The sequence below is a fragment of the Onychomys torridus genome, chromosome 14 (assembly GCF_903995425.1).
Source record: "Onychomys torridus chromosome 14, mOncTor1.1, whole genome shotgun sequence".
NCBI classification, from domain to species: Eukaryota; Metazoa; Chordata; class Mammalia; order Rodentia; family Cricetidae; genus Onychomys; species Onychomys torridus.
This window is the reverse complement of record NC_050456.1, coordinates 2,621,907-2,648,935: the sequence shown is the minus strand read 5'-3', so window position 1 is coordinate 2,648,935 and position 27,029 is coordinate 2,621,907. Positions and strand designations below refer to the sequence as shown.

Here is a 27,029-nt window from a genome sequence, read left to right as displayed (position 1 = left end):
TTCTTCAATTGAGGAATGTCTAGGTTCTGGTTATTACCATTAATGCTGCTATGAACATAATTGAGCATGTGTCTTTGTGGTATGATTGATCATCTTTTGGATATATGCCCAAGAGTCTTGAGGTAGGTTGATTCCCAATTTTCTGATAAACTGCCATACTGATTTCCAGAGTAGTTGTACAAGTTTACACTCCCACCAGCAGGGGAGCATTCTCTTTACTCCACATCCTCTCCAACATAAGCTGTCATCGGTGCTTTTTACCTTAGCCATTCTGACAGGTGTAAGACGGAATCTCAGTGTCATTTTGATTTGCATTTCCATGATGGCTAAGGATGTTGAGAAATTCCTTAAATCTCTTTCATACATTTGAGATTCTTCTGTTAAGAAATCTCTGTTTAAATATGTAACATTTTTAAATTGGATTATTTGGTATTTTAATGTCTAGTTTCTTGAGTTCTTTATATATTTTGGAGATCATCCCTCTGTCAGGTGTGGGGTTGGTGAAGATCTTTTCCCATTCTGTAGGCTGATGTTTTGTCTTATTGACAGTTATTGGTTTTGGTGGCACTCTTACCCTGCGAGAAAAAGTCATGGAACACAACAAAAACCCACTAACAAGAGTTTTATTAAGAGAAGGAGAAAAGGACATTTTGTGATCAGGCCTGCTGGAAAGACATGTGAAGAGAAGGGAGAGGGTACATGGGATCTGCCTTTTAAGGACTACCCTGCACATGTGCACATAAACCCACATGGTTACTCCATAAATGCACATAGATCATGTGGTCATGCTGCATGCAATTTATGTCACCATGCAGAACATGGATTACACAGGATGTATGACCCGGAAATGACTAAGTGTCTTGTGGTGCATGTACAGTCATGGGAGCATGGCTGGAATTCCTATCATCCCAGACTCTTTGTTTTTGTAAAAGATGGCAGATGAACAGGTATGAGGCATCATTTCTTTCAAAAACTGCTTCCATCTGACTTGGTGGGCATCGGTTGGCTCTTGGGGAGATAGGGAAGGAGGCTTCTGAGGTACACAGGTGTCCTGGGATGGTGGGCTGTCGTCTGCTGTCTTGGAGATGTTTATCTTTCTTGGCTTGGGACTTTGGCTGCTTGAATTTGGGAGAGTGCTGGTAAGACAAAGAAAAGCTTAGAAAAAAGGATTATTATTATTATCATCATCATTGTCATTCCTTTGGAGACCAGGAAAGTTTGGGTTTGGCACTTGTCTGAAGTAGATCTGATCTGTCCAGATGGATTTAAGCTGGTTTCTGGAGCTTAAAAAAAAATTGAACATATTAAGAAGCAGCCATGAGAAAAAATAAAGTCTTGGGCTGGTGACCATTGTAGTGTTTTATACTCTGCTTGTATTGGTTCATGATAATGAGAGAGAGCGAGAGAGAGAGAGAGAGAGAGAGAGAGAGAGAGAGAGAGAGAGAGATTGAAATACATATTTAATTTTTACCTGAGATAAGCTTTATCAGAGACAGATTATTTTAAGGCACCTGTTTCCTTTATTAGTTTAGCATTCAGGAGACACAGGTGATCAATTGTTAAGAGCATTTAACAGTAATAGATTGTTATATTAAAGTCTGGTTTTGCAGAGACCTTTTTGGTCTTGGGGTATAAATACCTTCTGTTCTTTTTCCTTACTGCCTGGGTATATCTGATGGTCTTTGGCATCCGGCTCTATGGTGGTCCTATAACAATTAGCTGAGTAGTTAATTAGGAATGGGAACCAGACAGGAAGAGCTTGTGGGGTGAAACCTCATTCCTCTGGAATTGGTGACAAAGCAGTGGATCCTGGTGTCCTCCGGAACTTGAGAGAACAGAGCCCTGTCTGTGTCACTGTGTATGAAGAGAGATTTTTCTGGGATGGAGGTGAGATAAAAGGTTTCAGATTAGACAGGTAGACCCAGTGGGGAAAGTCCTCAAGTTTAGCAGCTGTGGGATTTACAAGAATTACCTTAAAGGGTCCCTGCCATTTAGGGGAAAGGGATGAGGAGTGCTGGCCTGGAAAGGAAAGAAGAACCTGATCCCCAATGTAGATAAGGGGTGGCCAAGGACCTCACATGGCTGAAATAAGGAATGGTCTGCAAAGTTCCACAGGACAGACCTGAGATGACAGAGTAAGGAAGTTAACAGGCTCTATGGAATGGGGGAAGGCTTGGATAGAAGACCTGGTGTTAGAGCCAGTCTCCCATATATTAGTTCAAATGGAGAAATTGAAAGAGGCTTCTTAGGAAGAGCCCTGGGCCTGAGAAGAGCTAGTGGCAATAATTTTACCCAGTCGAGGTGAAGTTCCTGTGACATCTTAGTAAGAATAGATTTTAAAGACTGGTTGGTACGTTCCACCTTTCCTGAGGATTGAGGACGGTATGGGATATGAAAATGCCAAGGGATGTTAAGAGCCTTAGCTAGTGTCTGGGAAATCTGGGAGGTGAACTCCCAGACCATTATCATACTGAAGAGAGGCAGGAATCCCAAACCGAGGAATAATTTCCTAGAGAAGGAAATCTGGAACTGTCTGAGCCCGCTTATTAGAAACCAGATACGCCTCTACCCAGTTTGAAAATGAGTCCACCATCATGAAGAGATATTTAATTCTCCTGACAGTGGGCATATGAGTAAAATCGAGCTGCCAGTCAGTCCCTGGAAGGGAACCTCTAGCCTGGTGGGTGGGAAAAGGCTGACTTCTGTATCTAGTGTTGGGATTTGTCTTTTGGCAAATTTCACAAGAAGCAGTAATAGTTCTGAAGAACTGTAAGTCCTCAGAGGTGGGCTGCAGGTGGGCTTTTATGAATTGAGACAGAGCAAGACTATTAGGGTGAAAGAGCTGGTATAGATAGGACAGAATTGGCCTAGTGTCAGGAGCTGCCTGTGAGGGTGTGGGCTGCACTGTATGAATTCCCCGAGGTGGGTGGGGTGAGTCTGGGCCCTGGACGGCTGCTGTCCTAGCTGCCTGGTTAGCCCGGTTAGTTCCCTAAGAGATGATGGAGCTGTCAGTCTGATGAGAGCAGCAGTGGATAACTCCTATAGTCGTGGGGAGGTGGGAAGCTTTAACGTGGCCATTATTTGGCCTGAGTTAGACATAAATCCTCCCTTTGCTGCGAGGAGCCCACGTTCCCTCAAATAGCAGTGGGACAGGAGGATATGGAAAGCATATTTGGAGTCTGTGTAAACATTTAGGGATTGCCCCTGTGCCAAATGGAAGGCACAGGTGAGGGCTATCAGCTCAGCCTGTTGGTTTGTGGTGTGTGTAGGTAATGCCTGTGCTTCATCTACCCCAGTATCTGACACTATGGCATAGCCCGCTTTACAGGTCCCCTCATGTAAAAAGGAGCTGCCATCTGTATACCAGGTATAAGTAGACTGAGGCAATGCGCCCTCCTGTATGTGTGAAGGGTGAGGTAACAGTTCCTCCAAGGTTTCAGTGCAGGAGTGAGAAGGAAGAACAGTCAGCATTAGGTTGAGGGAGGAGGCTTAAAATGTTAAGGGGTGGGCAAGTCTGGAAAGTAAGTGTGGCAGCTTCCAGTAATGCCACCTGGAACCCAGGAGGGAGGTAAAGTTTGTAAGCCTTTATAAGTTAAGAGATGGGACAGTAATGGTGAGAGAAGACAGTGGTGGGTGACCCAAAGGTTAACTTCTTTAATTCCCAAATAAGGAGCTTAGTAGCTGCTAAGGCATGAATATGGGGTGCCCATCCCTGACTGGTAAGGTCTAACTTTTTTGACAGATATGCTACAGGTGCAAAAGAGGGTCCCAGCTGATGTGCTAGGGTTCCAAGGGCAAATTCCTCCTTCTCTGCTACATAGAGGGAGAAGGGACAGGTTAGGTCTGGGAGGTGAAGTACTGGGGCCTGGAGAAGAGCCTGTTGGGACTTCTGAAAAGGTTTAGTGACAGGATGCAGGAAGGGCTCATGTGGAGAGCCCTGAGCTGCCTCGTATAAGGGGCGAGCAAGGAGAGAAAAAGATGGAACCCACAACCGTAGGAAGCCAGCTATTCCTAAGAAAGACAGAATCTCCTGTTTAGTAGAAGGGACTGTAAGAGACTGGATTAGACGTTTTCTGTCTGCAGTAATAGCATTGTGGGTTAAAGTAATGGTTAGACCCAAACAGGTGACCTGGGGAGTGGACAGCTGAACTTTGGAGGGGGATACCTGTCTGGATAAGAAATTTAAGAGAACTGAGGTGTTAGTTTGGCTAACCTGTAAGGATGCGCTGCAGAGTAGAATATCATTTACATACTGTATTAGTTTAGAGCCAGGGAGAGAAAGAGAAAGCAAGTCAGAGGCCAGAGCCTGACCAAATAGGTGTGACTGTCTCTGAATCCTTGTGGCAGGACAGTCCAGGTCAGCTGTGTGGACAGATGAGTGTCAGGGTCAGTCCAGGTAAAAGCAAAGATATTTTGAGGCTGAGGACTGAGAGGGATAGAAAAGAAGGAGTCTTTGAGATCCAGAACAGAGAAGTGAGAGGTTCCTGAAGGGACAGTGGACAGGAGAGTATAAGGGTTAGGCACTACAGGGTGGAAGGGGACCACTGCAGAGTTGATGAGCTGGAGGTCGTGAACCAGGCGGTAGGTTCCATTAGACTTTTTTTAACTGCAGATACGGGGGTGTTAAAAGGTGAAGAGGTTGGGCAGAGCAGCTTTTTTCTGAGAAGGTCAGAAATGATAGGCTTAAGTCCTCTTTGGCTCTAGAGTGAGAGACAGTACTGAGCTTGGGTAATATATCTAGTAGGGTCCTGTAACTAGACAGTAATAGGCAGATGGTGCCTAGCGATAGAAGGGTTTTGGGTGTCCCAGACTTTGGGTTACACCTGAGAGACTGGCAAGGGAAATGAACTGTTAAAGTTAGTAGGGTGGTTGGCTAGGAGGAGGAGAGGAGATTCTGGTGAGTCTAGGGTGAGGTAAATGTGGGGAGCAAATGAAATTTCTACCTTAGCTAGAAAATCCCTTTCCATTAGAGGCACAGGACAGGTAGGCACCACTAAGAATGTGTGTGTAAGAAGGATACCCTTAAAAATACAATTAAGTGGTAGGGTCTGGTGAGGTAGGTATGGCTATCCCCCTACCCTGACAATAGGGAGATGAGGAGAGGTGGGACCCCCAAACTCCCTCAGGACTGAGTAAGTGGCTCTGGTGTCCAGAAGGAAGGATATGGGTCACCCAGATATTATTATTACTACTCTGGTTTCCCTGTGTGAGATTGGAGTAGCCCACCTGGGAACTGGGCAGCTTCAGTCATCGCTGAAGGCTAAGCCTAGAGAGACAGCTGGAGGGTGGTCCTGATTTGATGTCCCCATGTCACTAGGTGCATTGGGGCAGTCAGCTGAGCTGACCAGTGACTCTCCGGTGGCATTTAGGGCAAGGCCCTATTGGTGCCCCCTGAGGGGAGGTGGTACAAGCCCAAGCCCAGTAGACTTCTTTCCTGAACTTAAAATAGGGACCCGACAGCTTTTGGGGAGCCAGTTGGATAGCATGTGTCAGCATTTGGCATTTCCTTTTTGGGGCTTTTTCATCTCTCCCATGATATACCTTAAATGCCACTAAAAACACTTCTACCTGTGGGGTCAGAGGGCCTCTCTCCAAGCGCTTAAGTTTAGCCCTTATATTGGGGAAGCTCTGTGAGACAAAGTGGGTCATGAGGAGCTGCCTGCCCTCTGGGCTTTCAGGATCTAGGCTAGTATATTGAAGAAGAGCATTAGTAAGCCATTCTAAGAAGTGAGATGAATTTTCATTCTTATCTTGAATTATATTATTTAGCTTTTTGTAGTTTACTGGTTTAGGGCAGCCTTACAGAGGCCTGCCAGGAGGCAGGTGATAAACCTATCCCTGGCTAGAGGCCCACCCTGAGTGTTATAATCCCAATGTGGGTATTGATCAGGAACCCGCCTCAGCCCCTGAAGGGTGTGTGGGGTTAGTTTAGTGAACCTCATCTGCATGTGTTCTTGCCTGTTCCCAATCTCACCTGTGCTCCTCAGGAAGTAGGTTATTAGCAAGTATCATATATACATCATGAAAGGTGTGACTATAACATTGGGTGATGTATTGGAATTGTTTAATAAAGGAAGCATTATTAGAGGTATTGGAACTCAGTTTTTTTTCTATCTGAGAGAGTTCTGCAAGACAGAATGAAACATGGTCCTTAACCAGGCCATCCACCCCAGCTACCTCTTGCAAAGGGAGAATGGTTGGTGGGATTGAATGGCTGGGGTCAGACCCTTTAGCAGTCGAGGGTGAGCAGGTAGTAGGAGGTGTGAAGGTTGGAGCCAGAGCTGGGCCTTTGGAAACACCCAGTGCTAGAGAGGAGGAGAAAGACAGAGGAGATGCCACAGGGGCAAGCACCCTGGGAGCAGGAGTGGGGGAGAGAGAGGTCGAATGGGCAGACACTCAGTTGCGGGATCCAGAGTCAGAGGTTCTGGAGTCAGATATTTGTCCAGTTCAGGCACAACTAAGAGCACATGGACAGGAGAGAAAGAAGAGAGAAGAGAAGGTTTCGAGCTTAGATAGAAAAAAGCCATAATATAAGGCAACTCCTTCCATTTGTCTGTTTGCTGACAGTAGTTAGATAATTCCTGTAAAATATCAGGGTCTAAGGAACCACTTGGCAGCCATTTTTGTTATTTTCTAAGGCATATTTGGGCCATTTCTTAGTACAGAGGCAGACAAGCCTAGGAATCTTTAAGTAAGGCATTAAGCTGAGAGGGTTTAGAGCTTCCAGAAGGCATCCTAGGGGAGAGGTGGCACTGATGGGATTGGAAGCCTTATTCCCACGTCTGCAGCAGAGAGAATAAATAAATAAATAAACAAACAAACACAAATGTGATCCAAAACCAAAGCCTCAGGCATCCCTAAGGCCAAGGATAGATCTGTAAACAGGCACAAGCTGCCACAACATTTCGACAAACATAGGGTGGGGCCAAGGCAAGCGAAGGTGGGGACCCCAGGAAGTCCATCAGCATTTGCTGCTTTGTCGAGCCAGAAAAATGTGTCAGCCTTACACAGTCTGAGGAAACAGCCCAAGGACGGGGTCTGACCATGAGAATTATATCTCAAACTGCAAACAGGAGAGATGGCCCATCTCACCTGTATGTTCGCTTCTCTCTTCTCTCTCTCTCTCTCTCTCTCTCTCTCTCTCTCTCTCTCTCTCTCTCTCTCTCTCTCTCTCTGCCTGTGGATCAGGATATAAAACTTCCAGCTACTGTTTACAGCACCATGTATGCACCATGTTCTCCATCAAGATAATAATGGAGTAAGGCTCTGAAACTAAGCAAACCCTGATTAAATGCTTTATTGTATAAGAGGTTTCCCAGCAGTAGACTAGTGAGAAAGACACACAGACAGGAGCTTTTGAGGACCAAGGATGAAATATTAGAGGTTGGATCTTAGATGTCTCCAGAGCTCATATGCTAAAGACTTGACTGTCAGAAATGTGGTGCTATTGGGGTGACACAAGCCTTGAGTCAAGCCTATTTAAAAGCTTGGTCATTTGGTAGAGGTGTCCCAGAAGGTGATAATATGACCCTAGCCCTGCTATGTTTCTCTTTCTTGCATTCTAGCTACTATTACCTAACAGGCTTCCTCTAGTGGGCATGCCTACCTTGCCAGAAGTTCAAAAGCAACAACTCCTGATGCAGTTGGAAATCAAAACTGTAAGCTAAAGTAAATCCTACTTTCTTTAAGTTTTTCAGTCATTTTATCATAGAAACAGTGTTAATATAACAGGAATCACTCTTTCTGGTATTAAATTATACAAACATAGAGACATAATGGGAAACTATGGGGAAGAAGGATATACATAAGTTTGTATATTTTTTAAATGTGCAAGTGGAAGCATATGAAAAAGTAAGAAGAATTAGGAGATAAGAATGACCAAGTATGGTGCAGTCTTGTATACCCAGTGCTCTGGAGACCAAGGTAGGGGAATCATGAGTTCAAGACTAGGTAAGGCCATTTAATATGATCATTTCCCAAAAAATGGAGAGAGAGAGAGAGAGAGAGAGAGAGAGAGAGAGAGAGAGAGAGAGAGAACAATGTTAACAAAGTTGTTAGTATTCCTTGGATTTGGTTTGGATTGGTAATTGGATTGGCATTTTGAATGTTTAATTTTCTATAGAGGCAAATGTGGAATGAAGAAAATGAGAGAATGCATTTGCCAAGTGGAAACATAAGAAATTAACTTTCCTTATTGATGTTATCTTGTCTGTTCTCATTAGTGCTACTGGGTCCTAGCACATTTCTTCTTTCCGTGGCTATAGTCAATTCACAGAAAATCTTTTAGGACTTGTCTCCTGGTTTCTTCCAGAAAAATAATTAACCTTATTCACTTTTAGAAAGAATTGAAATGCACTTGCCTTCAAAGTCATTTGTTATGGGAGATAGGTTCAACCCAATTAAGTTATCATCATGTCTTCACCTTCATCTAAATTTCTCCAGTTTCAAATGATTATAATTTGTTTTACTTCTGCCTTAATTTTTACATGTTCAACTAGTGATTGCTTTTTCATCTACTTAACAGTAATTAACCACTATTATTGAGTCATTAAATTATTTTTATCTTGTTTAAAATTCTCTGATCCTTAGGTATTTCTCTTCTTCTCAAAATAACTCACAACTTAGCAGCTGAATCTGAATCTTTGATATATATATGGCATGATACATTTTACCATGATAGTATGGATTTCTCTGTTACTTTTACAAGTTTTTTAACATAGTGTGTGTGTGTGTGTGTGTGTGTGTGTGTGTGTGTGTGTGTAAATGCTGGTGTGGTAGCCTATGCGGCAAGCATTGAAGTCAAAGATTGACAGAAAAACTATTTCAGCTGTTCTGGCTGCCCTGCAGCCTGACTGTCTGTGACTCTTGTGATGTCATTGCAGATGCTCCTATGTGCATAGTAAGCACTCTGCTCATGGCCCTCTGTCTCCCTAGCCCTAGGTGACTTTATTTTCAAGTTTTGGAGTTGGTCAAGGTTTACATTATTAAAAAAAAAAAAAAAAAAAAAAAACATAGAACAAAACAAATGCCAAAATGTTCACCAACACTCAGGTCATGGATTTAGATACTGGATGTTAGTGCTTGTCTTAGTCAGGGTTTCTATTGCTGTGAAGAGACACCACAACCATGGCAACTCTTATAAAGGAAAACATTTAATTGGGGTAGTATATTTCAGAGGTTTACTCCATTATTGTCATGGTGGCATGCAGGCAGGCATGGTGCTGGAGAGGTAGCTGAGAATTCTACATCTGGATCATCAGGCAGCAGGAAGAGAAAGACACACTGGGCCTTGTTGGAGCATCTAAAACCTCAAATCCCACCACCAATGACGTACTTCCCCCAACAAGATCACACCTCCTCATGGTGCCACTCCCTATGAGTCTCTGGGGGCCATTTTCATTCACACCACCACAGCACTGAAATATAATAAGTATTGGGATTGACTTTTCATTATCTTGCTACACTAAAACTCTATGATGAATAGAAGTATAAACTTCACTTCTTATAAAACAAACCAATTACTCTTCACCTAAGATAGTATACATATGTTTCATAAAATAATGCTACAGGCACTTCCAGGTGTACCCAAAACCCTGCTCACTTCTGGAGAAATGGTGACATAATCAGTTTTCTGACTATGAGTCCCCAATATGGACAAACATCCTGCCCTTAAAGTGCATGCTGAAACTTTCTTCCTCCTCGTTACTTCTCAGTGGCCATAAAGTGAGCCCCTTTGCCTAGCAGTACACTCACATAGTCAATGTAAGGAAGATCTGTCTATGTCATGACACATCTGAATATGTGAACCAAAATAGACTCTTGTCCTTCTATCTGACTGTCTGAGTATTTTATCACAGAGATGAAAGTTAACCTGAAATGCATTACATGAGGTACATACTTGGCTGGCAAGAAGTTTCTCAAACTCTTTCAGCAAACAAACTTCAGCCATCTTCTTATGAAAGACCTTCTAAGCTGGGCGTCAGTGGTGCACAACCTTAATCCCAGCACTCAGGAGGCAGAGGTAGGTAGATCTCTGAGAGTTTGAGGCCAGCCTGGTCTACAGAGCGAGATCCAGGACAGGCACCAAAACTACACAGAGAAACCATGTCTTGAAAAACAAAAACAAAAAACAAAAACAAAAAAAAGAAGAAAGAAAGAGAAAAAAGAAAGACCTCCTTGTGAAGTCTTGTTTGCACTATATTCTTGTTATTTTCTGGTATTGTCTGTATTCAGTCTGCAGTCTCCAAAATATTATAAGTGTTGGAAAAAAAAAAAAAACATGATTACCCATCTTATTACTACCTCTCTGTTCCTATCAGCACAGCTAAGAAATGTATTTGCATAACATCAAAATTGCCTTTATTGGACTACAGGCCAAATGCACAGGGTCTTTTGGTTCAGATGTGGTTGGTCACTTAATGTTTCACATGTTGGCAATTAGCCCCCAGCAAAATCATATGAGAACTGGTAGAAATTTTAAGAGCTAGAGCTTTATGGAAGGCTCTTATATGAAACAGGGTGCTGTATTAAACTACATGACTCTCTTGACTGTTGAGAGCAAACTGCTCTAAGAATAGAACAGGCCTAGACCCCAGGTGGTACTCTCCCTACCTGGATGTTTACAGGCCCTGTCCCTCCTGTGCATCACTTTGCCACCATGCCACCTGACACTGGACATTCACAGCAGCTCAAGCTGATGGGCTACCTCATCTATATCATTCTGGCCTCCAAGACTGTGAACCCAGTAAAACATTTGCTTTGAATGAGCCTACCTCATGTATATTATTATAACAGCCAAAACCTTGCTGGGGATGCTATGAATGTGTTGCTCTGATAGATTGATAAATAAAATGCTGATTGGCCAGTAGCCAGGCAGGAAGTATAATGCAGATGGAATAAGGAGAGAGGAGAATTCTGGGAAGTGGAAGGCTGAGTCAGGAGATGCTGCCAGTGCCATGAGGAGCAGGATGTAAAATACCAGTAAGCCATAAGCCACGTGGCAAGGTATAGATTTATAGAAATGGGTTAGTTTAAGATATAATAACTACACAGCAAGAAGCCTGAGCCACATGGCCCTATAGTTTATAAGTAATATAAGCATCTGTGTGTTTATTTGGGTCCGAGCAGCTGTGGGATTGGCAGGTGAGAGAGATTTGTCCTGACCATGGGCTTAAACCTTCTCTCTTTTTTTTAAATAAAATAGACCTAAGCAAATAATGTCTATTTAATGTGCATCTTAATATAAAAATGTTTAAATTTTTCTAGTTATAAGATTTCAGTTATCATAGATGTATTTGATAGCTAACTAATTCTTAAGGAAAAAATTCTTTCAGAGCAATTTCTTCAGCTTATAGGCAACATAAATGTTCTTAAATGTAAAAGAAATAAAACAAACTTTCCTTGAATCTTTCATGCCTCATTCTCCATCTTTCTCATGTAGCACAAATCTTAAAGAGTTCTTATTAATAAGAACAAACCTGAGGCCAGTTATTGGGGTGAATGCTGGAAGATCAGAGAAGCAGAACAAGCCACGGCTATCTCACCTTGCTATTTCCTCAGGTGATTCTGTTTCCTCAGGTTGGAAGCTTCTGAGTCCTCCTCCACGTGAATCTCAGCTGAACTGTGTTGCTCCAAAGCCTGAACACTTAACCAACCAGATGCTTAACTAACCACATGCTTTACTCACTTAGTTCCTGGTCCTCACGCCTTATACACCTTTCTCTTTCTGATCCCACTCCCTGGGATTAAAGGTTGGGTTTCTGGGATTAAAGGCTTGGGGTCACCATGCTTAGCTGTTTCTAAACTGGCCTTGAACACACAGAGATCCACCTGGCTCTGCCTCCCAAGTGCCGGGATTAAAGGCGTGTGCTACCACCACCCAACTTCTGTTATGGCTTGCTCTGACCCATTTTCTAGCCACCATTTTTGGCTCTGTTCTAGTGGCTGTCTGCTCTCTGACCCCAGATATGTTTATTTCAGGGAACACACAGTATTTCAGGAAACACAATACCCACCACATTCTCATTCTTCCATGGGCATACCATTATTCCTGCTCCAGATAGTTTTGGAGGCTGAAACCCAGTGTTCTCTACCCATCCTCTGTAATCCATCTTCCCTGAATGTTGGCTCTCACATCACCAACAAGTGTGGCTTTAACTCACTCTTTCATTTAAAATTGCACCTGCTACTAAAAATTAATATCCACTCCTAGGCAATTTTGTGTTCAGTGATACAATCCTATTGCTCATCAAGAGTCTAATACATGATAGGCATCCAATACATCTGGTTGCATGAGTTAATGACTCAGGGGGAAAAGTGGGTGGAGAAAAAGTGGTTTCTAAGGATGCTGGTGGGAGGGCTTTTTAAAGTGAGGACATATTTACATTCTCCTTACAAAATTACCAGTAATTCCCAGAGCCAGCTGCTCCTATGTCTTATTGTGAACCACTGTGTGTTAAATAGGACATAGAGCATGAAATACAACCAATAGAAAATAAGGTTTTACTTAAAAAACTCAAATACACTTACATGCAGAAATACATGCAACCCTTCAATTCTATTGGCGTTAGAGAGAGGTCCCACAGTGAAACTGATAGAAACTCTTCAGCAATGGTTTCTAGAGCCAGGAAATTTTGCCTTTGGGGTTTGAACAGTTGCTTTTATGATTTCAGGTTTTTTTTTTTTAATTTCTAAACTCCACTTGAAAAAAATTAAAAATCTCCTCTGTAATATACATAGATTGGTCTTATTACTGTCTGTATTGCATAATGCTAGCTAATAGGGTTACGGTTACAGTTGTAGCATATGAATATGTGTCCACAGATAAAATGAATATGAAAATGTTCCTAATTCCTTTCAAGACAATAATGTGTCAATAAGTCTGGTACCAGTCCTTCCTCCTCTCCCTACCCTGACTGACATCTCAGACCCACTTCTTCACTGTAAGTATTCATTTCAGAGACCAAGGAGAAACCCCTCCCTCCATTCTTAATGTGTACTGCCTGTATAGGTTTCTCCACATTTTGAAGGAAGGTAAACTCCACTTAACCAAGGAAGCCACATTAGGCTGTGAGCATAAAGACTTTCTCAGTGTTCCCCGTGGGTTGGTAAAATGCACAGTAGTGGGTCTCTAGCCTTGGGATGGATGAGCACAATGCATCCCTTGGCTGTGGCTTAATCTGCTAACTGCACCCAAAGCCCAGGCACTTTGGCATTCCTCTGTTTTTCTCAAACAAAGCAATGGTGTTCCAGCAGGACAAGCTCTAGTCTCTGGGGAAATTGTGACAATTGTGTGGGAAGACTAGAATAAATCCTCCTGCCTCGGCTCTCATGAGTAATTTAAGAAATAAAGAGCTTCCTTCCTTGTATTTTAGTTTATTATTTCTGAAAGGAGGAAATGGATGATCCATGCTTGTCAAGCTGTAAAAATAAAATTTTCAAGAACTAAACATGTGTGTAAATCCCTGCACACACGCATAAGAACTCTGTGCCAATCTAGACAAATTCTTTTTTGTTACTAAAATTAGAATACATGCCTTTTTGACATTGATACTCCAAAACCGATGGATAAATTTAGCCACCACTTCAGCCTGAGACTTACCGAAAGCCCCAGGTACTAATGTATGTCTCAGAGCCATATAATATGAGGCTGTTACTTCTTTTTTTTTTGGGGGGGGGGGTTCGAGACAGGGTTTCTCTGTGTAGCTTTGTGCCTTCCCTGGATCTCGCTTGGTAGACCAGGCTAGCCTTGAACTCAAAAAGATCCGCCTGCCTCTGCCTCCCAAGTGCTGGGATTAAAGGCGTGCACCACCACTGCCTGGCGGAGGCTGTTACTTCTAATTCATTAACAGAAGATGTAGCACTGTGGAGAAAGATATCAAAATACAAAAGGAAAATGTTCATTAGGATGAATTGTGGTGTTTCTTGAGTACCTTGTCTTAAAGTCACCTTTTGCAGTATGTGTTGCTAGTAATGATTAATATTAATAATAGTTAATAAAGGTAGCTAATGATGCCACCAGACAGTCTTTATTATTTTAGAATTTTTCTTGCTTTTACCTGCTTCATGAACTTAGTATCAGGCTGACACATCAGTAATGCCAGGAATGAACAGACACCATCCCACACTGACCCACACCTTATGTTAAGACTAAGATCTAAAGCATCAATGTCCCCATATTTGGGCCTTAAAATGACTTTGAGGCACTCCCAGGAACACCTGAGTCTGGATGGGTTGATGCTTTACAACAATGTGTGCTTTTAAGAGCTCTAGCTGCTTTGTTCAGAATTCCTACAGTGGCCTGAAGTTTTGTAGCAAATCTCATGCTTATTTGCTTGGGTTTTGGTTTCTTACCATATTAAGTTCCTATGGGTTTTATTTGGCAGTAAATTATTCTAAATTTAAAAATCAGGATTATATGGAAGTAAGTTAAAATCAGTATATAGGAAGTACTTCCATTGTTTTGTGTCTGTTTGTAAAAGTCTTATTTGTTCAAAAAAAAAAAAAAAAAGAGTCAGTTTGAGTGGAAATGTTCATTTGATGAAATAAGAGAATCTGGCTCTAAACAGAAAGTGGAGCAGCACAGATCATTGTTGTATAATGCTGGTACTTTGCTTCAGAAAGAATGATAGTTTTATTCTCATTTTAAGGTAGGCTTAAGATGGTCTTTTCTCTGAGGATGGGTTACTCAGACTCCTTAGCTGCATTCTAAAAGAGCCAGAACAAAGATCTGCCTGCAGGAGCTCATGGGTAAAGGCTCACCTTGAACAGCCTGGACATTCCCTACACATTATTATGATCCAGCAGTAAAGTGGTTAGAGGTTACAAGAGAACATGTGAAGTTGGTGATTTATTTAAGAATAGGACTTGCTCATACAGTATGTGTTTAGTGGGTGGGTGGGCCTTCTATGTAGCAAAGTATTCATGCTGGGGATCCAAAAGTACTTAAATACTGTATGTTCCTGCTTTCATGAAAGAGGAGATTTTAATTTATGGCCTGTAAAAGCACAGCTGGAGACTCACTGTAAGGAATTCAGACAGTCAGTTTCATTAGCTCCCTGGTTTCTCTGCCCTATTTTCTTGATTTTTCAACTGATTCATTCAATCTGACAGCCAAACAGTTACCATCACCTTTGGGTCTTATATCACTTAGTGATCTATGCCAGCCAAGTCCTCTGAGAGGCAGACACCTAAACATGCAAAAATTACATTAGGCAAAATGCACATGAGAAAGTGCAAGGAGACCTGAGGTACACAGTGCAAGTTTGACTCTGAAGGAAATCGAGAAGGAAGAGCATTCTGTGTTGCTATGTAACCCACCGGTGGCTTGGGTTAGGGCTACGAGGAGTCAGTCCTCACGTTTGTCTGATCATTAGAGGACTCCTGCCTTCATATCTGTGTTCCATGCTGAACAGTGGTTAGAGCCAGAGGAGGAGGCAGTCTTGAAGAGAGGGTGAAGACTGATACTAACTAACCAAGCTGCTTGCTTCAGAGATCTGTGAAGTGCACTCTCACTGCAGCTGAATGAGCCAAGAGGAAAGAACAAGATCAAAGGCAGCCTTCTCAAAACGTTCCTTGCTGTTGTTTGCTTCTTGTTGTATAAATCACATGGGCATTTCAAAACCCGTGATTCGTGGGACAGGGTCACAGGGAAACGCAAGCCAGGGTCTAGTAATTTCATGCCCATGCTGAATCCATGCAGTAGAGGAAAGATGGTTTCTAAAACTGCATTAGAAATGTACAGATGTGTATTCTTCCCACACAATAGTGTTCTGAGGAGTAAGGGACTGTCTTCTAAATGGCTCAAAGCTCTGCTCCGTCAGGCTCCCCCCTTTGCTCAGGCTCCCCATGATGGCCTTATTCCGCAGAATGTCCTCCTCGCTGAGGTGTTCTCTTCTTTTCCTTGATTCTAGAACAAGTCCATTCACCAGATAAAAGTCTGCCAAAAAGTTTCCTACTCTTTCTGTTCTATCTTCCTGAAAAAGCCATCCAGTTTGGGCACGTACGTGTGAAAGAGATCAATTTGGCTGATAAAGTTGCAGAATAAATATCACTGCTCATGAAAATATCAACTTCTTCTGTTTCCATCTGACTCCTCATAGTGTATTCACTGATAAACTTTTTGTACATTGTCTAATACTACAAAATACTCAGAGGGTGCAGCATCCCCATTGAAGATGAAGCTTAGATCCTGTCGTTGGCACTTCATGTCAGTAAAGTCTGTAAGAGTTGTGTCAAACCTGATGTTGATACCTTGCTTGTATATTTTACAGGCATCAGAAGGCAGAATTCGGGAAATCAAAGGCACCCAGCTAGCTTGATGGAATGGAGGTTTGGTTCCTGGCATTCAGACAATGGCTGATCCAGTGACTTAGCTACTGAGGTCTGTTGTCAGTCGTGAAGTCTGGGGTTCTGAAAGGCAGTGATCACTGTTGCTTTGGGCTCCCTGGCTCTGTAGACCAGGTAGGAAAAAACAATAAATTGCAGCTTCAGATGTAGAATTTCTTAACATGTGAATATTTTTCTGGGTTATACTGGAGACAGGAGGACTGCTGAAAATCGTTGCACTGGATTGTTTTAAGACTTCAATTTTTCTTTAATGAATAGTAGAATCAGATTGTCCATTCCAAAATGTCCTATTATGGTGAGAAAAAAAGGAGTTAATAATTAATGCAAATAAACTTTTTACAATATTAAAAAGCAAAGAAACATACAGATGTTTGTAGTACAGTGAGAAGTGTTTATTTTATGGTATACACTTCTTTTCTATATTTTTGGTACTACAGATTGAACTTGGAGCCTTGCACATATCGGGCAAACATCCTACCATTCACTGAGCTACATCCCCGATACTTTGTTTTTGTTTTTGTTTTTTATTTTGAGACAGGATTTGCTAAGTTTCCCAGGTTGGTCTTCAGCTCCCTCTATAGTTCACCCAGGTATTGAGCTTACAACCCTCCTGCCTCAGCATCCTGAGCAGATGTAATCATTGGCCTATGTCACTAGGCCTGTCTAGTTTTCCTTTTTGAAACAGTGGAACACTTATAAATAAACAGCTGATTTGAAGGCAGCTTTTCCAAGAATAAGCACAAAAAGTTACATTTTCCAATAAGCCTGTAAAAATAAGATATTGGGTCCCCAGCAGCTGGCCAACACATGAGAGACCTGCAGGCAGGGGGCACCACCATGCACAAAACTCACTGGACTCTGTAATGTGTATGATCTGCTCTGCCACCCAAACTCACAAACACATCATTCTCCCCTTAACAAACCATCCACCACAACATCAATAGCCCCTATACAAGCACCATCAACTACAATTGGAAGAACAGCAGACCCTGTAGGCACCAGTACCCACCCACACCAGCTGGAAGAACAGTCTCCATTGGCACAAGCATAAACAACACCAGTAGGAAGAACAGACCCCATAGGCACACATAAAGCCCACACAAACCAGAAGAACTGTAGGACATGCTACATTTAGGCACTCAAACCCTCAGAAACTTCAGCTGAACAAACCTACTGGACCTGAGGACCAGCCAACCACCAGATACTTGGCTATTCAGGCCAAAAGACAACAAAGAAAACAGACAATAAAGGAATAAAAGGCCTGTCCAACAAAGACATCACAAGAATCAGCACCTGTACCTATAACTATCCCAAAGCTAGATGGGTAAATGGTGGTGTAACAATACATGCAGCAGCATAAAGAGCAATATGGGACCACCAGAACCCAGTGGTCCCACAACAGAAAACGTGAGCATCCAAATGCAGATGAAACAGAAGAAAACGACCTTAAAAATAACTTTACAAAGATGACCGAGGCCCTTAAAGAGGAAAAGAAAAATTCCTTTAAAGAAATGGAGGAAAAGACAAAAATTCGAAGAAATAATAAATCCCTTAAAGAAAGCCAAGAAAAAAAAATGATCTAACAGATAAAGGAAATAGTTCAAGATGTGAAAATTAAAATAGAGGCAATAAACAAAACACAAACTAAGGAAATATCTAGAAATGGAATATCTGGGTAAGCAAACAGGAACTACAGATGCAATCATCACCAATAGAATATAAGAGATGGAAAAGAGATCTTGGGTGTTGAAGATAGGATAAAGAAAATAGATTCATTGGTCAAATGTTAAATCCAACAAATTCTTAACACAAAACATCCAGGGAATCTGGGATACCATAAAAAAAACCAAACCTAAGAATAATAGGGATAGAAGAAGGAAAAGAATTCCAATTCAATGCACAAGAAAATATATTCAGCAAAATCATAGAAGAAAACTTTCTCAACCTAAAGAAGGACATGCCTATGAAGGTAGAAGAACCTTATAGAACTCCAAGTAGACTCAACCCAAAAAAAGTTCACTTGCTCCTTAATAATCAAAATACTAAACATAGAGAATAAGAGCTGCAAAGGAAAAAGGCCAAGTAACATATAAAGGCAGACCCATCAGAATTACACCCAACTTCTCAATGGAGACTGTAAAAGCCAGAAGGTCCTAGACAGACATTCTACAGACACTAAGAGACCACAGATACCAGCCCAGACTACTATACCCAGAAAAACTTTCAGTCACCATAGACGGAGAGAACAAGATATTCCATGACGAAACCAAATTTAAATAACACATATCCAGCTGGGTGGTGGTGGTACACACCTTTAATACCAGCACTTGGGAGGCAAAGCCAGATGGATCTCTGTGAGTTCAAGGCCAGCCTGGTCTATAGAGCAAGATCCAGGACAGGCACCAAAACTACACAGAGAAACCCTGTTTCCAAAAAAACAAAGCAAAATAATAATGATAATAATAATAATAATAATAATAATAATAATAATAATACATATCCACAAATTCAACCCTACAGAAAGTACTAAAAGGAAAACTCCACCCTCAGGAAGTTAGTTGCACCCATGAAAACACAGGCAATAAATAACCTCACACTAGCAAAACCCAAAGAAGGGAAACACACATACTACCACTACCACTAAAACCAAAAAATAACGAGAATTGACAACCCCTGGTCATTAATATCTCTTAATATCAATGGACTCAATTTGCCTAGAAAAAGACACAAGCTAACAGAATTAATACAAAAACAGTATCCATCCTTCTGCTGTGTGCAAGAAACACCTCAACTTCAAAGAGAGGAATTGTCTCAGAGTAAAGGGTTGGGAAAAGATTTTCCAGTCAAATGGACCTAAGAAGCAAACTGGTGTAGCTATCATAATATCTAACAAAATATACTTCAAATTAAAATTAATCAAAAGAGATAAAGAAGGGCATTTCATATTCATCACAGGAAAAAAAATCCATCAAGATGAAATTTAAATTATGAACATTTATGGTCCAAATACAAGGTTACTCCACATTTGTAAAAGAAACATTACTAAAGTTTAAAACACACATCAGACTCCATACATTAAGAGTGGGAGACTTCTAATCCATGCAATCTTGGGCTATTCTTTGTTGGGAAACTATTAACTACTCTAATATTATTGATCATTTTCTGTTCACATTGTTTATAACTGCTAGATTTATTTTTGTTTGGTCATATATGTTGGGAATTTTACCATTTCTTCTATAATTTCCATCATTTTAAAATAAAAGTTTTCAGTTTATTTTCAAAAAAAAAAGAGTGGGATACTTCAACACCCCACTCTCACCACTAGACAGATCTGCCAGACTGAAACTTATCAGAGAAATAAGGGAACTAACAGATGTTATGACTCAAAAGGACTTAACAGATATCTACAGAACATTTCACCCAAACACAAAAGAATAAACCTCCTCAGCACCTCATGGAACCTTCTCTAAAACTGACCACTTACTCTGTCACAAAGCAAATCTTAACAGATATAAAAAAAAATTGAAATGACACCCTGTATCTTATCAGATCACCATGGAAGAAAATTAGAATTCAACAACAACACAAACTACAGAAAGCCTACGAACTCACGGAAAATGAAAAACTCTCAACTGAATAACACTGGGTCAAGGAAGAAATAAAGAAAAAATTAAAGACCTCCTGGAATTCAATGAAAATGAATGCACAACATACCCAAATTTATGGGACACAATGAAAGCAGTGCTAAGAGGAAAGTTCATAACACTATGTGCCAACATAAAGAATTTGGAGAACTCTCACTGGTGACTTAACAGCACACCTGAAATCTCTAGAACAAAAAGAAGCAAATTCACCCAGCAGGAATAGATGAAAGGAAATAATCCAAGTCAGAGCTGAAATCAATAACAAAGAGAACAGTACAAAGAATCAATGAAATAAAGAGTTGGCTCTTTGAGAAAATCAGCAAGATAGACAAACCTTTATCCAAACTAACCAAAAGGCAGAGAGAAAATACAAGAAATCCGTGGGAGTCTGGGTAAAGGGTAAAAGGAAAGAAAACTCACTAAACAGAATAGGAGAATCATCTCAGGGTCCTGGAAGGCTGAGGTACTGTCCCACACTGTTCTGCTGCCTGAGTTAGTCCGGACCATCCAAGCCCAAAAGGAAGAGAAGAGAGCACTCTACATGCCTCCCCAGTCTTAAGGGTAGACCCAAGGCCATGCCCCAGGGGCTGTTACTTCCAAGTCATAGGTAGAACAGATATCCATTACAAGAGAATATCCAAACAAACAAAACCAGAAATGAAACGGGAGACATAACAACAGACACTGAGAAAATCCAGAGAATCATCAGGTCATACTTCAAAAACCTGTCCTCTTACAAAAGTGGAAAATGTAAAAAAAAAAATGAACGATTTTCTTGATAGGTACCACATACCAAAAATAAATCAAGACCAGATAGGCAAATTAAAAAGACCTGTTATCCATAAAGAAAACAGAAGCAGTCACTAAAAGTCTCTGCCAGAAGCTGTGGAAGCATAGAGCAGATGACAGCTAATATTCAACAAGTCCACTAACCAGATGAATAATTCTCTGATGGGGAGCCCCACTTAGCAAAGACCATGGGGGCACTGACTGTGAGTGACTCTTTGCTTCTGTCTGTAATTTTTCTCATGTGCCATTACATTTCTTCACTAAAAACAGCTATGGGTATTTCCCCACTGCTTGTGTGTTTACCTCATATATATATATTCCATCTATTGGGCACACATATAGCTATGGATGGTTAGGGAGATGATTTCTGCTTAATCTGTATAATTTTAATAAATAGAAATAATACTATATTTTCTATTACTCAGACTGACATAGGAAAATGACAATATTCTCAGCTACAAAGTCAGCTTTTTCAAATGCAAACAGACTAGCTGTCCCTGGAGATGAACAAGGGCAAGTGCGGGGAGTTTTTCTGTACGCTGTGAATGTGTGCTGCTCCCATTGGTTAATAAAGAAGCTGCTCTGGCCTATGGCAAGGCAGCTTAGAGGAAGGTGGGAAATCCAAGGAGAGAGACAGAAAGAGAAAGGCAGAGTGGGTGAGATGCCAGCCTGCCATCCTAGGAGGAATATGTAATGGGATGCAGGTGAAGCCACAGAACATGTGGCGATACATAAATGAATAGCTATGGGTTAAGTTAAACTATTAAGAGCTAGCTAACAAGAGGCCTGCCACACCCATACAGTTGATAATTAATATTAAGCTACTGAATGATTATTTTATAAATGGCTGAGGGACCACAGAGCCAGGTGGGACTTGAGAAAACTTACAGCTATAGGAAAGTTCCCAGGTGTCTGTTTGTTAAACCAAAGTCAGTCTGATAACACTAAGACATAAACTCCCTGCAGCAACTGACTTTCTGCACATGCTCATAACCTCAAGGTTCAGCCAACTAACTGGGTAAGTCCTGAATTTCAGTGTTACTGTCTGGGAATGCTAACTACTCAGAGCTACGTGCCTGCTTTACTCACGATGCCCAGCCAGTGTGACCTCCCTAGCCTGAGAGAAACTGTTTGACTTACCATGTGTTATTAGAATGGGTCGGACCCTGAATATGTAACTCATAATTGTCCAGAGTTTGGCTGTTGAAGAAGGTATATGTGGACCTTTGCAGAAAGAGCTGTGTAAAGGTATGTGTAGAAAGTGTGCATATGCAGGGGAGAGATGTAGCTGGGGAGAGAGACGTAACTGTGTGAAGAGAAATGTAATTGTATGAGAAGAGATGTAACTGTGTGTAGAGATATATGTCTGTGCAGGAGAGAGATGTACGTATGTAAACAGAGATATGTAGCTATATGTAAAAAAAAATGTAGCTATGTGGACATAGAGAGATTTTCAAAAAGATATTTTTTAAAATTAAGTAAAAGAGAAAGTTCCTGTCAGAAAGTGTGTTTCCTTATTTACCCCTCAGATCAAAAAGTCTAGCCATTGCCACATGCATGGATTTTTTTTCTTTCTTTTTTTTTTTTTTTTTTTTTTTTTTTTTTTTTTTGTATACCCTGGAGGCAGTCTTGGAACAGGCTCTCACAAAGGTCACCAATAAGTCTCCCAACCAAAAACAAGTCCAGGGGCAGATGGTTTCAGGACAGAATTCTACCAGAATTTTAAAGAAGAGATAATACCAATACTCCTTAAATTGTTCCACATAGTACAAACAGAAGGAAATTGCCAAACTCGTTTTGTGAGGCTACAGTTACCCTGATACCCAAACCACACAAAGATGCAACAAAGAAAGAGAACTACAGACCAATCTCCCTCATAAACAATGATGCAAAAATACTCAATAAAATACTGGCAAACCAAATCCAATAACACATAAAAAAAAAAATCATCTACCACAACCAAGTAGGATTCATCTCAGAGATTCAGGGATGATTGAACCTACAAAATTCTAGCAATGTAATCTACCATATAAACAAACTAAGAGAAAAAAGAACACATTTTCATCTCGTTAGATGCTGAAAAACACATTTGACAAAATCCAACATCCCTTCATGATAAAGGCCTTGGAGAGGTAGATTGATTCCCAGTTTTCTGAGAAACTGTTATACTGATTTCCAAAAGTGGCTGTACAAGTTTGCACTCCCACCAGCAATGGGGAAGTGTTCCTCTTACTCCACATCCTTTCCAGCATAGGCTGTTATCAGTGTTTTTGATCTTAGCCATTCTGACTGGTGTAAGATGGTATCTCAGAGATGTTTTGATTTACATTTCCCTGATGGCTAAGGATGTTGTACAATTCCTTAGATGTCTTTCAGCCATTTGAGATTCTTCTGTTGAGAATTCTCTGTTTAGATCTATATCCCCATTTTTTAATTGGATTATTTTGTATTTTGATGCCTAGTTTCTTGAGTTCTTTATATATTTTGGAGATCAGCCCTCTGTCAGATGTGGGGTTGGTGATGATTTTTTTCCTATTCTGTAGGATGCCATTTTGTCTTATTGACCATGTCCTTTGCCTTACAGAAATTGAAGACATCAGAAAATGGAAAGATCACCCATGTTCTTCAATAGGGAGAGTTAACAGAATAAAAATGGCAATCTTGGGTTTAGGGATTTAGCTCAGTGGTAGAGCATTTGCCTAGCAAGCACAAGGCCCTGGGTTCGGTCCTCAGCTCTGGAAAAAAAAATGGCAATCTTACCAAATCAATCTAAAGATTCAATGTAATCTCCATAAAAATCCAAACACAATTCTTTACAGACCTCAAAAGGACAATATTCAATTTCATCTGGAAAAAAAATCCCAGAAAAACTAAAACAATCCTGTACAATAAAGGAACTTTCAAAGCCATCACATCCCTGACTTCAAGCTCTACTATGGAGCAATAGTAATAAAAAGCAGCTTAGTATTTTCATAAAAAAAAAAAAAAACAGACATCTGGATCAATGGAATCAAATTGAAGACCCTCACATAAATCCACACACTTATGAATAACTGATTTATGACAAAGAAGCCAAAATTATACAAAGAAAAAAAGAAAGAAAGCATCTTCAACAAATGGTCCTGACATAACTGGAAGCCTGCATGTAGAAAAATGGAAATAGATCCATATCTATCTCCCTGTACAAAACTCAAGTCCAAATGGATCAAAGACCTCAACATAAGTCCAGTTACAATGAACCTGATAGAAGAGAAAATAGGAAGCAGCTTGAATGCATTGGCACAGGAGATCACTTCGTGATTATAACACCAGTACCACAGACACTGAGAACGGTTAATAAATGGGACCTCCTGAAATGGAGGAGAGGAGGGAGGAAAGACTGTGGTCAGTGTGTAAAATAAATTTAAAAATGTTATTTAAAGAAAAAAGAAGTGATTGACTGAGGCACACGGATCTAATAAATATGATTATCACATTCAAATGAAATTTAGATGTACATAAACTAACCAAGTCAATCAATACCCCAAACTCTAGAATGCTTACATGTTACTAACTTGCAACAGACTTTCTCTGTATTGTCTTGATAAATACAAAAGACAAAAGATGTTTTAATAAAATAAATCATTATATTCAATATAAATATTATTTCAAATATATTTCAGACTCTTCTTATGTACTTTAGGATATTTATTTTGTTTGTAATGATATATATTTTGCATGTTCTATATTTCAACTAAGTGTAATACTACATAACATTATATAAAGTTACCACTGATCACCAATCCCTAAGATAGAAATGAATAGAAGAGTAAGAAAACAATATCTTTGTTGTCTTTTAAGTCAGAAGAATGTTGTGAAACCTGAATACCCTGAATAATTTCATCATTTTCAAGCTTCTTTTATTTTTTAAGAAATGATAATGCAACTTTTATTCAGGCAGGAATCCTATGTGTACACTAAAATTACTAAACAACAGTATAGAATATTTAATTATGTCAAAGCACCTCCCAATATGCTGTTTACTAATTATAAATGGAATTCTGGTTAATTTATAATAAATTATTCTACATACTACTTTAGCAAACTATCCATATTTATAATACTATTGATGACAAATTACTTTGATATCATACCCTCCTTTTTGTTGTTGTTGTTTTTGTTTGTTTGTTTTTATTTCAAATTTTATTTTTTATACGGATATTTGTGTTTTAATTTTACACATCAGCCATGGGTTCCCCCTGTCCTCCCCCACTTCTGCCCCCACCCCAGTCTCCCCATCCCCTCCCCTCCATTCCCATCTCCTCCAGAGCCAAGACTCCCCTGGGGATTCATTTAAACCTGGGGGATTCAGTACAAGCAGGTCCAGTCCCCTCCTTCCAGGCTGAGCAAAGTGTCCTCACATAAGCCCCAGATTCCAAAGAGCCAGCTCATGCACTAAGGACAGGTCCCAGTCCCACTGCCTGGGTGCCTCCCAAACAGTCCAAGCTATTCAATTGTCTCACTTATCCAGAGGGCCTTGATCCAGCTGGGGGCTCCACAGCTTTTGGTTCATAATTCATGTGCTTCCATTAGTTTGGCTATTTGTCCCTGTGTTTTTTCCAATCTTGGTCTCAACAATTCATGTTCTTACAGTCCCTCCTCTTTCTAGACAATTGGACTCCTGGAGCTCCACCTGGAGCCTGGCTGAGGATCTCTGCATCCACTTCCATCAGTTATTGGATGAGAGTTCTAGCACGACAGTTAGGATGTTTGGCCATCTGATCACCAGAGTAGGTCAGTTTGGGCTTTCTCTTGACCATTGCCAGTAGTCTACAGTGGATGTATCATTGTGGATTTCTGGGGCCTCTCTAATAGTTTGCTTCTTCCTGTTCTCATGTGGTCTTCATTTATCATGGTCTGTTATTCCTTGTTCTCCCTTTCTGTTCTTGATCCAGCTGGGATCTCCTGCTCCCCTAAGCTTTCTTTCCCTCAAACTTGCCCTTCATTACTCCCACTGTCGTCCAGGTTGTTCATGTAGATCTCATCCATTTCTCTGTCATTGGGTGATTCCTGTGTCTCTCTTAGGGTCCTGTTTTCTAGGTAGCTTCCCTGGAGTTGTGTAGCAGTCTAGTCATCTTTGTTTTACATCTAGTATCCTCCTATGAGTGAGTACATACCATGTTTGTCCAAGACTGGGTTACCTCACTCAGGATGATTTTTTTCTAGATCCATGCATTTGCCTGAAAACCTCATGATGTCATTGTTTTTCTCTGCTGAGTACTCCATTGTGTATATGTACCACATTTTCTTTATCCATTCTGCAGTTGAAGGGCATCTAGGTTGTTTCCAGGTTCTGGTTATTACAAACAATGCTGACATGAACATAGCTGAGCAAATGCCCTTGTGGTATGAATGAGCATTCCTTGGGTATATGCCCAGAGTTGGTATAGTGGGTCTAGGGGGAGATGGATTCCCAATTTTCTAAGGAAGTGCCTATACAAGCTTGCATTCTCCTTGCTCCACATCCTCTCCAGCATAAGCTGTCTTCTGTGTTTTTGATTTTAGCCATTCTGACAGGTGTAAGGTGGTATCTCAGAGTCGTTTTGATTTGCATTTCCCGGATAATTAGAGATGTCTTAATGTTTTTTTCAGCCATTTGAGCTTCCACTGTTGAAAATTCTCTGTTTAGTTCTATAGCCCAGTTTCTTTATTGGACTTTTGGCATTTTGATGTCTAAGGTTCTTGAGTTCTTTATAATATTCTGGATATCAGCCCTCTATTCAGATTTGTGGGTTGGTGAAGACCTTTTTCCATTCTGTAGGCTGTCACTTTTTGTCCTGTTGACCGTGTCCTGTTGTCTACAAAAGCTTCTCAGGTTCAACAGGTGCCCATTGATGATTGTTCTCTCAGTGCCTGTGCTACTGTGTTATTATTTAGGAAGTGATCTCCTATGCCAATGCTTTCAGAGTACTTTCCTACGTTCTCTTCTATCAGGTGCAGAGTAACTGGATTTATGTTGAGGTCTTTGATCCACTTGACTTAAGTTTTGTGCATAGGACAAGATATGGGCTATTTGGCAGCTTTACATTGACATCCAGTAAAGCACAGCAATCATTTGTTGAAGATTGCTTTCTTTTTTCCTTTGTACATTTTTGGCTTCTTTTGTCCAAAATTATGTGGTTCATAGGTGTGTCCAGGTTAATGTCAGGGTCTTCAATTTGATTCCATTGTCACATGTTGGTTTTATGCAGTACCAAGCTGTTTATCTCT

The 27,029-nt window shown here is 40.7% G+C and overlaps 1 pseudogene; it reads right to left on the bottom strand.

The window, feature by feature from the left end:
* Window positions 1-15,584: 15,584 nt before the first annotated feature.
* LOC118595116 lies at window positions 15,585-16,225 on the bottom strand (annotated as a pseudogene).
* Window positions 16,226-27,029: the final 10,804 nt, after the last annotated feature.